This window comes from Teleopsis dalmanni, chromosome 1 (genome assembly GCF_002237135.1).
Source record: "Teleopsis dalmanni isolate 2A chromosome 1, ASM223713v2, whole genome shotgun sequence".
NCBI lineage: Eukaryota > Metazoa > Arthropoda > Insecta > Diptera > Diopsidae > Teleopsis > Teleopsis dalmanni.
This window is the reverse complement of record NC_051846.1, coordinates 30,333,117-30,347,091: the sequence shown is the minus strand read 5'-3', so window position 1 is coordinate 30,347,091 and position 13,975 is coordinate 30,333,117.

The following is a 13,975-nucleotide window of genomic DNA, read 5'->3' as shown; positions in this document are numbered from 1 at the left end:
TATTATCTTAAAACACTTTCTATTCTTTCGATAAATTATTTATTCGTAAAAATTAACTCTTTTGAATGATTATTGCATTTTTATTGTTTAAAAAAATTTTATTTACTTAACGAAGATGTTTTGAGATATCTTCTACTACCTTTAAGTCACAAAATTGAAAACACAAATGAAATAAATTAAAATTTTAATTTCTATACATTTGGCTATTAAACAAAGATACTAACTTTGGGTTTTTTTTCGGTAATATTAATTTTATTGAATATTGATTGTAAAGAAGCTGAAATCAATTGCTTTGGAATTTTTTTTTCTAATTTTAAAAATAAATTTATTTGATTACAGGCCACAAAATTGTTAGAGTTCATTCACTTGCGATGTCAAGGTAGCTTGAAATTCTTCGAAATAAAATTTTTTTTAGCATTTTGCTTTCTTTATTTGCACTAAAGAAATTTTAATCCAGATACACAGCATTTTTTGATAGATAAATAATACTTGTAAGCTGTATTATAAATATAGAATGTGATAGTGAAAAAAATCTTACAAAATATTCAAAAGCCATAAACTTACGAAACATGAGAAGCGTGTGTTAAATAAATTTTATTTTAGAATATTTATTTATTTATTAGTTTGATGATGATTAGTTTGTGGATGAGAATATTTAAATAAAATGGAATAATTTGATTATCTGATTACTAATTGCTTCATTTGGCGACTATTATGACATAAACCTCAATAAAACACATTGATTTCGTTGCTTAATATTACTATCAGTCACAATATTTAGTCATATGTTCCTTTCGTTTGTTTTGTAAAGAGTGAAAGGAATTTTTAATAGAAATCAAACAACTTTAACATCTCAAGTAGAGCAAAAACTGATCAAATGAGTAATTAAATTATACGAAATATCTGATAAGTTAAGAAGAATCGAAGTATTATAAAAAAGATTTGGATTTTACAATAAAAAGTGAATGTAAATAATATATAGAAGTCTTCAGAATTTAGAATATACGAGGGCGGTTTGATAAGTCAGTGACTTTTTAAATTTCCGCGCAGTTATTCCAAATGCAACAGTGCTGCCGCCAGCTGTAATCTAGCAGTGGGCAACTTTTTAATTTTGAGCAAGCTATGTCGTTCACTTGGTGTTTGATAGCCGCTCATAGCAGACAACCTCTTGAATTTTTACGAAAATGGAAAAAAGTGAATTCCGTGTGCTGATTAAGCATTCGTGGTCAAAATCCACGAATTGGGATACGAACTGCTACCCCATCTAGTATATTCTCCAGATGTAGCCCCCTGCGACTATTTTCTGTTTCGTAAAGAACAGAAAGAAATGGCTGGGCGGTAAGAAATATGAATCGAATGAAGAAGTCATTACCGAAACAAACGTGTATTTTGAGAGCTTTGAGAAAACCTATTATTTGGAGAGAATAAGAAAATTAGAAAAACGCTGGACTAAATGTATCGAGCTAAAAGGTGATTATGCAGAAAAATAAAATGTTTATTTGCCGAAAAAAATTAGTTTTATTCAAAAAGTCACTGACTTATCAAACCGCCCTCGTATTAAATGCAAGATATTGGTCTGATAAAACATTTATAAATGCATGTATTTATTTGTCATATACCCTTTGTAAATTTATATACATTTGTATAAATTTACATACATTAAATGTATTATAGTTTTATATTTAAACACAAATAATGGACCCCTTGTGATATTATGGTACATGGTAACAACAATATTACTTATATACTCTAGTCCTCTTCTCCTTAAGGAACATAGATCCTCAAAAATCAATATATAGTGCGGCAATGTTAAGATTACTAACTATCAACCTACATCAGTTTGAAAATGATTCGATTGCTTTAGTAGTTTATCAGATAGACGTCGAACCTACCAGAAAATACTGAATCATAGTCAATTTCTAAGGGGGTCGCTTTATATTTTAATGTGCTTAAAATAATGTTATCGATTTAATCAGGAAAATTCCAATAATAATTTTTAAAATTTTTTTAATTTTATATTTTAATAAATGAAATTAAAACTAAGACTAAAAAATAAAAACTAAATTCAACATTCTGCGCACGCTAAAATTAAAGTAAAGAAAGAGCTGGACTGCCAATTAACGAGATACATACTTATCCATCTCAGTATTTACTTAAGTTCAGATAACTTCATCTTAACAATATTAGTCTGGTGGAGGCGACACACTTTGTGACTTTGCTGGAGAAATGTCAGTTCTGTTTATAAGTAGATGAGGTATATAGGTCTTTCATTAAAGAATTGGTGACAAGGAAATGTGGTGAAATGGACTACAATCTGACTCAAATATTGACTGTTTAAAATATCATTAACGATTTCAGTTGGCAGATAGTCCTTACTGGTCAAACCACGACAACTTCGCTGAAAGCTCAAAATATGTAGTCTTTCGTTGCAACCGCTTTAAAAAGGAACGGGAGCTACTCACAGAGCCCCTGGGGGCATCTACCATCTCCTAGCCGCATTGCACATGAAATGTGTTCCAGCACTTTCCAATAGTATACAGTAAAAACATTCGCAAGTCAAATTGTGCGGTGCTTTAGACATATCGAAGAGGGACGGAAAACTATAACACACCTTCCACAAGCGAGGAGGGCGTTTCTAAAAAGAACAGCTGCAGTAACTCAACTGCAACGATGACAATTAAAACACACACAAGCCGAAAAATGTAGTCGATTGATAAAATGACGACAAATAATAGGCATTTGAGCTTCGTGGTCTGGACAGCCAATACTTTATACATGATCTTTATTGCTTTGACTTTATTTTTTCAAATCACATTGATTCAAATCATTTTTTTATAAGGAGCTTAAATCCTTATAAAATTCTTTGAAAGGTACATTTTTTGTAAAAGTGGATTATCTATAGTTAAGTTATTTAAACAAAAATTATTGCCTAATTAATATATAGTAGTAGCAATAGAGACTTATTCATTTAGTTTGCCTTAAACCAACAGTAAGTTCTTAAGTTGGGACATCAGATTTCTAATAACCGATATTGAGCATTAATCTCTAACTATATCAGAGAAATACTGATAGAATACCTAAGAACATATCCCAAAATATTAGTTGTTCTTATTTTTTTAAACTTTGAAATTTAATTGGATAATTTAAGATAATAATGAATTTAATTAACTTATGAAAAGAATCTTTTTTTTTTACATTACGTCTCCGCATCATTATTATATATAAATCTAATATATCCAGACATTTTTATTAGTTAATTTTTAATTAAAATTATTTTAAGGTGTTTCATTAAAAATGTGTAAATTGTTTTACAATTTTTATAAGCGAATTGTACGAAATATAGAAGTTGATTTCATTAGGCAGAGTTATAAATAATTTTTTTTTTAAATAAAAGCGCTAATTGTCAACACATTTGCGTTTTTATTTCAAGCAATTTTTAAAAGTCGATAAAAACTAAATTTATGTTTCATAAAAACGCAACTAAATTGAAGAACATCTTCACACTCTATTGCAAAAAGGCTGAAGATGATATAATATTTAGAAAGTTGAAATACTTGATAATATCTTCAATACTAAATATTGCACAATCAAGAAAGATAAAATTTAAAAGTCATTTTTTTGACGCAAACGGGATTGTATTAAAGCTTCTAGATGTAGAACCTTGTCATTTCCTACTAAATTCAGTTGTGATATATATGTATCTGGAATTGTGAAAAAAAGACAATATAAGACTTTTTTTACTTAATTTAAATGTTTAAGCACGGAATATATGCTGTTATTTAAAACTGTGGGCTAAGAAAGCAGTCTTACTTAGTTAACAATTTTGATAGAAACGATAGACTTTAGATTTCAAAAAAAATATAAAAATATTTTTAAATTAATATATTTATACTAATTGAAATAGAATATTATTCTATTAAACCAAAAAAAAAATATTAATGCACATATGGTAAATTAGTTAAGTTTACAACACACAACTTAATAATCAGCTTGAAATGGATGCAGGTGGAAAATTGTAGACATCTCGTCTCGCTAATGTTAATAAATGTTAATAGACATTCTATAAATCTACAATAGATTTATAGTATGTTATGCTACTTCAAAGACCTTAGAGAAAAATTTATATTTTTGGAAGTAGGATCAAAAAGTCCTGGAATTCATAATCCAAGATCCAGGTTTCAGAATTCTACTTTTTAATTCAATCAATGTAGACATGATTTAATAAAATTTCTATGCACGTGTCTACTCTATTAATATTGAACAAAAAAGAAACACTAGAGTGTAAATACGATTTCTGGAATGACCTGAGCGTGTATAGAAATGTGAGTGACATTTTCTCTTTGACCTTTGACTCACAGCTTTGAAATGCATTATTGATAAGAGACCTTACCTGATTGGCAAATATATTTTATAGATAGCGTCCTGTAAGTACAGTAATTATGTTATATTAAACAATAGCTGGCTAAGTCATACAAGTAGACTGATGAGTCTGCCTCATGAGACACGGCCTCCGTTTTTAAGTATTCTGTGCTTACATCGACTGTTGATCTTTCTTTTCAGTGTATTCTGTATGTATACTCAGTTTAACTGAAACTAAAAGAATGCCCATATCTACTTTAAAAAATGTTATGGAAATGGAAAGCTAGTTCATCATTCTAGCTATCTCATTGTCTCATTGCACAGTTGCATTGCATCTTCCTGATGACCTGGAATCCTTTCTTAGAAGTAGATTTGTATTTTATTACCCAATCGGGTCGTATTAAATTCGAATTTTCCTAAAACCAAATTTCAATAAATTAATTAAAATTTTTGTTGTTGTTTCTTTATTATTGTTTAAGCCGTTCTAAATTAGAAAACGTTTTTTTAATTTGGTGAATTCAGTCAAATTCCAAAATAATTCGTTGACTAAATTATTTTTATAATATTTTTTCGAATAAAGAATAATCAATTTATTAAGCACCTATCTTACGACAGATTTTTTTGAGTTTTTGAGCAACTGACTGATTTTTGCATCAGGAATATAGTGAAAGTTTATGGATATATATAATTACAAAAGTTTTAGAAGTTATTTGAAGTGATTTGATAATTCCGACTATCAATTGGCGATCTTTTTCGAAACTATTGATAGACAATTGTTTACTTTAAATAAAAAAGTAAGAATGGTACTGAAATTTGAAAACAATATTTTGTAATAATTCAATTAATTTTATTATTTGTGGTTTATTCAATTCATTCAGTTAAATAACAAATGAGTGCAATAATTATTTAAAAATAAAAAAAAGATGTTGTCAAATCAAATCTAGATCAAATTTCAAATTTTGCACAGTATAAATTCTGACAGTTGCAGTTTAAAAATTATATATGGATAATTTAACTAATGGATATTTCCAAAGTTCACTGGTGATAGATACTCCCTATTACTCTGTCTTCTATTCGAAATAGATTTCTTGTTACAGAACATGATTAGTATTAGATAGAAAGATTAGTATTATAATTTTCTTCCAATATAACCCAGCAAATACTTGTTAAAAAAACTTTTACAGCAATTTAATAACACTCAAAGTTTGAACATACAAGGTAAGTACGACTTTGAGTAAGTTGGCAAATAAACACTGACTCTGAGCTTTAAATTTGGCAGGGTATGAGATCAACTCTTGATACTTGCAGTCAAAAAAAATATTTACGAATAATTATATTTAAGAAATATTTTAAAGACTATTGATGCTGGGTATTTGACAATATGCAAAACAGCGCTATAGTCAACTAAAAATTCAATTAATGAAAAATAAATAAAATTTTTTGTTGTTGCAATTTACTTTTGGTCGAAACCACTCTGTTATAGAATGAAAAGAAATTTTAATAAAATGTGCAGTTCAAAGTTAAAAAACGATTTAGGAAATGTATCGATTAATACGGATTCGTTATATTTATTATATATGGTATCTAATGTTATTAATGTGTATTTTTTAACAAGGACGTGTTGTGTCGTTTAGAATAATAGGTGCAATTATCAAAAGTAAACTAATATTAGTAATATGTGTTTTCTTTTTTAATGAATAATCAATTATTCGTAAATGGAACTTAATTAACAAAAATCACAGTGGTATTATTGTCAATTGTTTGTTTCTCATCTATAATGTGTAGTACATAGGCATGTTAATAAAAAAAAAATACTGTTTACTTTTAGATATTGAGAAACAATTCAAAATAAGCAATAGTGTCGATAGTGCAATCGATACTTTGACAGATTATTAAGTATATGATGTACAATCATACTAAACACACTCCTTACGATTTAAGTTTGGCAAATCAAATTGACAAATAAATAAAATATATTGATTTTTATCCACTATATTACTAACTATGTACAATTTATATTTATACGTATAGAACTTGGTTTTTTCAATCTAAAACGATTTTGTAACTAAAACTAAAAAATTATTTTTAATAATATAATTTGTGCCATATAATTGAGTTGTAAAATAAATATCTACAAGAAATGTATGGTAGCTTTGGTAGAACCGAATTGATTTTATTTATTGTTTTGTTATTTAACTAATCAAAAAAAAAATTAATAATAAAAACAATGAATATATAAACTTAATGAAAAAGTTCCTACAATATACCGTAATGCATTTCTATTGGTATTAATGAAATTGCAAGCACATCAAAAACCTGGTTTAGTAAATCTGTATAAATATCTGGTATTGTTATGCGCCAGTAAAACTCATAGATACTTTTCGTATATTCCATATAACCATTGTTTTCAATTTAAACAATAGGCAGTTAAAGTGTGTTTATAATTTGCACATTATTAACAATAAATAATAAAATAAATAAAAATTAAAAATTAAAATTGATGTTGGAACAATGCCCGGTTGTTTACTATAATTTTTTTTCTTAATTTGTTATGCTTTTTTATGGGTCTCAAGTTAATTAGTTTAAAAAGTTCAAACAAAAAAAAAAATAAATTGAAAAATTAAACTGTTAGTAATCGGTTTTGGTGGCTTTTTGTTGGCCTTGTTTAAAACGGTTTCGTTTAGTGATCATTCTGACGAAAAGATGTTCACAGATAATTTCAATAATTGAAATAATAGAATGTCGAAAAAATTGCTGATCATATTTTAAAGACGTTTTTGGATAGCCATTCATCGACATTTAATTATTAATTCTGAAACACAAACTGCTTTGCTAAGAGCTTCTTCTAATCGTTTTGTAGATACTTATATTGTGATTTATTATTGATGGCTTATGTAAATATTTGGATGAACTTTTAGCCATCCGTTTGAGGCACTTCAAAAAAGTGTGCTTAAAAATTGCTGCAAGTATTAAAAGTATACTAGCCAACAATGAGGGAGTGTTATTTAAGCAGATTAAACTTACTAATGACACATAAGGCGTCAAAATGTCATTACTAACATTAAGCAAAGCCTTGCTAAATCATTGATGCAGTAGAATAGCGATTAAAACAAAGAAGCTTATTGCATTTCATATACCTCAATATATACATATATATATATCTTTTAGGTCATACTTGTAGGAAGAATATGTAACATTCTGAAATTGAACTATAATTAAATTAAATAATAGTTATTATTACTATGCAGATCTGGGGTCAATTATTGCTTAGTCTGATGAAGTGATAAACAATAATCCAATCAAGGCGTAAAGAGGGGTTTTAAAAATAACTCGAGTTAGGAAGGAACTTGTAGGAAGAATATGTAACATTCTGAAATTGAACTATAATTAAATTAAATAATAGTTATTATTACTATGCAGATCTGGGGTCAATTATTGCTTAGTCTGATGAAGTGATAAACAATAATCCAATCAAGGCGTAAAGAGGGGTTTTAAAAATAACTCGAGTAAAAAAAAGAAAGAGTGAAAGAGCTTCAACATAATAATAATAATAAAAAAAAATGAATTTTAACTTTTTTTTGACAAAAAGTTTTATTAGCATTTTAACCTAAATGTTTAATAATATAATACATTTTATAATTATAAATAATTTAGAAGTATTATATACTACATTAATATGTTTCTAAAAATTTTAAATCTCTTATAAAAGTTATCATCGTCTATAAAGAACAAATCTTTCAATACAGTAATAACCTTCATTGATTTTGATTAAATATAATATCCAAATAACACAATGGTTTTGGTTGATTTAAATTACAATAGATAAGCCAAATACAAAACCATCAAATATATGAATGCTTTAAAATGTTATCAGAAATCAATAAATTAATTTTATTTTTAAACAATGAAATATAATTTCAGTAGCCAAATAAGCAGATTTCTTTGAAAATAAAAGACATAAAAGATACAATATTTGAATATATAATAAGAGTGGAATTTTTAATTGATCAGCGTTTTTTATTGTACAAATTGTTTAATATTATTATATATTGTAAAGTAATTCTATAAACATACGCATATTATCTACAAATATAACCATCTTCAACTTAGGTTACCACTTTGATGAAGTTTAATTCACAAAAATAAGATACTTGAAGAAACTAGTCAGATTGCAAAGTAGCCATAAAGCATTTTGTAAAAAAGAAATTGGAGTAATATATAGGTTGTATCAAGTGGGGCCTGATTGGTTGGTTGCAGTGGCAGGCTTCTAGATAACTTCCATGTACCTCAATTAGCGATTTTTCGCCATTTTGCTGCCATATTCCTCGGAAGAACCCTAGTACAGAAGAGTATAGACTAAATCCATCCAGCCGATTTAAGTAATTTAATAAGTCTATCGTCTTCACCGATTAACAATCTAAAAAAATATTAAAGAAGTATCTTTCTAAGAACCTAAGAACTTCTGGATGCTGAAGCCGGGCATTCACAAGTGGGGCCTACTTTGAAGACGATTAATATATATTACTGCACTATTCTAAATTCTTCATTTTCTTTATTAATTTCTTGTACTTTTTTAATGAAATGTTTGGAATGTAACTCAATATGCATTGTACTTTTCAAAATTACTAAAATTAAATTTTTTTTTAATTTTGAAGCAACAATAATTACATCGTTTTTAGAAACAGACAGTTTGCAATTTACTTCTACAGTGCTTCAAACTGGAAACTGTGATAAGTACTTAAGAACTAAGGTGTATTATTATTCGTAGAAATAATATCGAGAATTTTTAAGAAGTAATGAACAACAAAAATTTTATTTATATTATTTTAATTAATAAAATTTTTGGCTGACCATACAGCTGTTTACCCATAATCAGTGGTCCTGGAATTATTCCTTGTATTTAATTATTCGTAAATAATTTTTATTCTTTTTAGGACTTTAAGTACCAAGGGTTGAACTCATGCCCTGCCAAATTTGAAGCTCAGAGTTAGTAATAAATACCACAGTTTCTATTAAAGGAAAAAAATCACTACTGTTATATTGACGTTCAAATTAAATTTAATACGGAAATAATATATGTTGCAACAATCAATATAAAACAAAAATTGCACATTTAAAAGAAATTATTTACCTCGATTTTATTTATTTTATATATTATTTTAATTATTGAATTTGTGACATATATAAATTACCTGTGGACCATAGGGCCTCTAAAGAAGTTTCATTAATAACGGCACTGTTGTGGCGTGAATTTAGCACCCCCATATCCGATGTGCTGGTTGGTTCTAGAGCAGTGGGATTTCTAGAATTTTCTTGGTTGGAGTCATATTTTCATATAGCCATATACGCATTTGAGTTTATTTGCATGCCTCAACATCATTTGATATGCATGCATATGGTAGATATTTAATGAGTATAAAGACCGCAAATATAAAAACACAGTTATGTAGCGAACCGGTTGATTTTAGTACAGACACTCGCTCCAGCCGCACCTAGCATGGTCAAATAGACGCTGAAAAAGTTCTGGATTGCGTTTAACTGTATTGCTTCTTCAAAATCTTACCGGCAAGGATGGTTCTGTCAGTAGCTACGGTACCGCCGACATTGTTCAAGAAATCGTTACCTCTACTAAGCCCACTCACCACATTAAGGTGACATATAAATAATGAATGTTTAAATAAAAAAAAGAATGACGAAAGACTTACAGCAGTCATTTGGTAGTTAATGAATATGTTGTTTACAATTGTTATATATATTTCAATCAACTTGCAATAGATCTGCTTAAATTGTTTATATAAGGTAAAATTGACAGAGAATATGGGCCAGGGGAGTAGAAAAATATTGTGACTCAAGAATCTGCGAAAGCGGTTGGGTGAAAGCATTATTTCGTTCGTTCTGAAGGCTGAAAATAGGACAATGGTACATTGCTTTAACAGCTAGGAGTAGCAATAGGATTGCTCCAATTATGTGAGGCACCGTTTAAAGCGGGCAAAGCACTTAGAATATGAATTACAATTACATAGAAGGGGTATTCAGACGCACTATGTAAATCCACTTAACCAAAGTGGAAATACACGTAAATTATTTAATATTTTTTAATGTTACATTGTAAATGAAATATGTTATTAGTATTATATATAAAATTTTACATACGAATTATGAAATTAAATAAGCTTAAGTATACAATATCTTATAAGATTTGACGATTAAAATTTTAAATAGTTCAGATTATCTACTAAATTCTATGCTTATAAGTATTACACATTTGTATATTTGAAAAATTAATACTTCATGCATAATTATATATTTAGCATTATTAGATATTCTTATAAATACATAAATCAATATGAGTGGTTGTGATTTTTATTACGTATTAATTGTAAATTTGTAATATTTAATTCTATTCAACAATTCTTAGAAACGACAATGATAATAATTAAATGTAGATTAAGACTACTTGCAATGCAATGTAGTGATTCATTTTCTAATATATGCACATTATACATACTTATAAATATGGATAGTTGTTTCCAATTTGTCACACAAAGAAATATTGGAATTTCAATAATTATGACGTAAAATAATTGCATTATACAGGTATCTTTTATAAAAGTTTTTTATTAAAAATAAAATGGATAAATGAGATTCCTTCTGGACTGTTTCAAGAGATTCTGGTTTAAAGTCCTATAGTACGTTTATATTACTGTAATTACCTCGATAAATGATTTTTAATAAGTTCCGTAATTCATAACTGTAAGCTTAAACCTAGTTTTGATAGTGTTCAATCAAAATTGAGATAAAATATATTAAAAATGATACTGAGCACAGTCCCTTCAAGCTCACAAAAATTTTAAGTATTAAGTCACTAATAAAAATAGTTTCTTAAAAAAAATGTTTCATTACTCTTAAATGAGTAATAAAAATTCCACTACACTCCAATTTGAGATTTGTGAGAGAAAGTTCTTTTGTGCAGAAAAGAGCTTTCAGAATGTTGTGAACAAATTGATCTATTTTGAACATCTAAAATAGATTATCTCTGCTTACGCACCTACTATATTATGATAACATAATGTAATAATTGAGTTAAATATCTAAACTTAATTTAATGAATTTTAGAATATATATCAGAGTGATATAAAAAGTCTTTTATCTATTACATTGATACTTATTATATAAAATAATACAGTAGAATATTATTGGTATTCAAAAATTAGGTTTGAGGTTTGGTGATGATATGACTTTATTGCCTCATATAACGATATGAGTTTATTGTATTGGAAAGGCGATAACTATTAGTCAAACTTTAATCAAGGAAAATGTTAATTAATTATTTCAATACACAATATTTGTATTTAATATATCCTGCGCTTTATTATTATCGACTCTGCTTTCTTAATTAGGTGGGTATAAATAAAGTTAAAAGAATTTTTATTGATCAAATATCAAAATACCTTAAGTATTGGGACTTAAAAATCAGTTGAGTAAATGTATATTAAAATTCACAAAATTACTACGCTAATAGGTTTCTAAGAAAGTGAAGTTAATCCTTTTTATACAAGAATTTTCCAAAAAATAAATACAATACAATAATAAGTAGTCTATATTAAATTTAGAATACGGAATCCAAAATAAAACTGATATTTTAGTGAAATAACTTCACTAATGAAATGACTTTTGCAGTGGTGATTTTAATTCGAAACTATCCTATTATATGAGTTAAATATGATCTCTTATTAGCATCTTATTGAAACGTTTTATGCGTTAAAGGTTATCGCGATCAGAAAAGCACACATTAAGGGGTATTTTATTGCCCTTAAAGGTATATTCCTGAAAATGCCTTGCCTGAATCGTTATTTCAGAGACAATTAGTACTACAATATTTGCGTTAATAATTAAAAACCTCGGTTGTGAAGGTAAATGGTTCCAATCATTTTTGTAGCGCCGCCGTAAAAACTCTTCCCAACAATGACTTGATAACTGCAATGCTTCTAAATTCAATCACTTATACAATGACTATCTGGAGCAACAAAAATTGAAGACCGATCGGAGCCTTGGTAGTCATACCTGATACACTAGCCGAATAAACGAAGTTCAGTTTAAATGAAATACTGCTAGTTCCACAATACCCGTACTTTTGGAATGATTCCGCTGCTTCAAATTCGTATACACGTTATTCGTTGGACGACCGTTTCCGAACCAGTAGTAAACACAACAACAAAAATAATTTATTTTATCTTTCAATAATTGAATTTTTGCTGACATATATCGTATCCTTCGGTATTGTTCGTCAATACCCAACAGCAGTGGTCTTGGAAATAATACTTGTATTAAATTACTCGAAAATAATTTCGTTTGGACTCGCAAGACTGGAATCGAAAGGGTCATAATCCTACCTACACTAGATATATATATTCTGTGTTATCCACAAACAAAAACTAACAAGAGTATAACATCATTCTAAAATCATAATTTTGTATATTTTATCACATTTATATATATTTTCACTCAAACATCGAATATAAATGAGTACTTATATAAACTTCTTTGTCACATTAATAATCATTACTGTCATAATAAATATGTACTGAGTGCAATGTCACTTCCATGGTAATTATTAGCTAAATGAAGAAATTAATTGATGCATTGGGCGACCTTCTCTACATACCGCAGCAAAAAATAAAGCAATTAAAATTGAAATAAATTGTTTTATATTATAAATTTTTACTCATCAATATAATCTTATAAGGTAGCACAAGAATCATAATTTAAAAAAATATATATACACTGTAACTAAAGTTTAAAATGTGATTTTCAATTAGCCCACAAGTCAGACAGCCAATAAAAAAAATTTGTAAAAAAAAAATAATTTTTTTTTTAATTTAAATGAATTTTTATTAAAATGACTAATTTAATATTTAAATGCACAACTGCACAAAGGTGTACGCGCCATTCTCACATATTTTTTTCTCATTAAGTTGAATTTGTTGAATTTGTACTCGTATTTAAGTCAAGCGGTCAACTTAACCGCAATTACAAGTACAATTAAGTAACTGAAGCGCTTTTGAAAAATGTTTGAAAGCGAAAACACTTCGAAGCCACCTAAAAAAAGAAGCTAAACTGTTCTTATGTTGTAATATGCACATCTGCACTCGTAACACACACTCGCATACACACACACAGAAATACGAAGATGCCAAAAACATGTTTATGTATATTAACAACATTTGATTTGGCCCGCATCTTACCACAAACACAACAAGTTGTTGTGGTGAAAAATTTCAAGTTCACCACAATTGATCGCATTCCATTTTGGCAACACCAAATGGCTATATAGCTGTCATGCTGCCAAAACTGAACTGAACTTCTTTACAATGCTTTCAATGTTGTTGTTGTTATTTTCGAGTTTGTTTTGATTTTTGTATTTGTTGTTATTGTTGTTGTTTACCGTGTATATTCGCTTTGTTACACTTGCCGTAACAAGTTTTTTTTGCCTTCTTAATATCGTACAAGCTCAACGAAAGCGAAAATGTTCTCACTTAAGCTTTGCTCTGACGCATGCGTAACGATTTGTGCTGTGATGTACTGTGATGTGCTGCTTCTTCTTTCTTATAAATAC